Source organism: Sinocyclocheilus anshuiensis, unplaced genomic scaffold (genome assembly GCF_001515605.1).
Source record: "Sinocyclocheilus anshuiensis isolate Anshui unplaced genomic scaffold, SAMN03320099.WGS_v1.1 scaffold91, whole genome shotgun sequence".
Lineage (NCBI taxonomy): Eukaryota > Metazoa > Chordata > Actinopteri > Cypriniformes > Cyprinidae > Sinocyclocheilus > Sinocyclocheilus anshuiensis.
Genome location: NW_015552636.1, coordinates 1,645,767 through 1,647,227, shown reverse-complemented (window position 1 = coordinate 1,647,227; position 1,461 = coordinate 1,645,767). Strand labels below are relative to the sequence as shown.

Sequence of the window (1,461 nt, the reverse complement as noted above, 5' to 3'; positions counted from 1 at the left end):
TCTTTCCTCTTTGACCTTTAAATATATTCAGTTTTTCTGTCTGTGGTCAGAGAGTGAGACAGGACAGGACGGCTGAGTTATGGAGAGAGAAAGCTTGTCATCTTTTCAGATGAGCTGAAATATGCATGACATGCTGCTCGGACGGGCGGCCTCTGAGAGCTTTCACACACACACACACACACACACACACACACACACACAGACAGACAGACAGAGTGATGCTCAGGTGTTGCTTGAGGTGTATTTGTGCTGTAGGTGTGAGAAATCTAACAATAACACTAGTTTGTGTGACTTCCTGTCTGAGTAGGTCACATGATCTTCCCAAAAGTTTTTGTCAGTTGATCTCCTTTGAATTTAAGATCCCACTGGGATTTAAATTTTTCAGTAATTTATTAACACATTCTCATATTCACGGTTCTCAGATGTTGGTTAAAGATCACATGACACAGGTAAACAAATCAAATGTTTTGTTCTTTTATAATAAGTCCTTATATTTAAATGTTTTATTTTAAAATTAGTCTTTTTTTTTTACATTTTTATAATTGATTTGTTTTACATCAACTTGCAAAACCTTGCATTTAATAAATAATAAATTATAATCAATGTATTAATGAATAATATTCTTATACAGCTCCCTGTAATTCTTCATTCTAGTCTGTTTCAGCAGTTAAATATTTCTGACAAATGACAGTTTACCATGCAAACTTTGCGTAACCTGATGCACATGCATGAAACGATTCGCTCATGGTTTGAGTCTCTGCGCTTTCTGCAAGGACAATAATAAAATAATTTCAGATATGTCATATCCACACACACACACACACACACACACACACGCACACACACACACACACATATATATATATATATATATATATATATTCATTTGTATCTATCTGGTAAATAGTAATGAAATGCATGTGATAATGTTCTTTGCATCGAGCTAAAGGTCCATCTGTGATGTTTAGATGGGAAACATCTCATATGCTCGTGTTTTGTCTAGTAGGATGTAGCTCTACACATCTGTCCATTCTAAACAAGCCTTTCTGTGCGAGTGTGTGTGTTTCCACATCATTGTGTTTCTATGGTAACTTAAGGGATTCTGAAATGAAATGACAGACACACACACACACACACACACACACACACACAGAAACACACTCGCCTCAGTTTAATAACACACACTGCATGTAAAGATTTTGCCAGCTGTTCTGACATTTTAATCAGTGTGTGTGTGTGTGTGTGTGTGTGTCAAGGTGTTTCTCTGTGTTATTGTAATAGTGTCAGAATGAAGCTGGTGAAGTGTGTGAGGCTACAGAAGTGCAGCGACTGCAGCTTTACCAGTTAGTTAATTAGCTGCGTGTGTGTGTGGAAATTGGGGTTTAGTGGGAAAATGCCACAGCAGCAAAGCATGTCCTGCTTTATTAGACCCTCGTCGGCTTTGTTTTTTACTCTGTGTGT

At 37.4% G+C, this 1,461-nt stretch overlaps 1 protein-coding gene across 1 annotated transcript in view; it reads left to right on the top strand.

The window, feature by feature from the left end:
- LOC107666668 (plexin-A1-like) overlaps positions 1-1,461 on the top strand; it is an 84,630-nt gene that overhangs the window by 61,271 nt on the left and 21,898 nt on the right. The gene's annotated exons all lie outside the window — the stretch shown is intronic.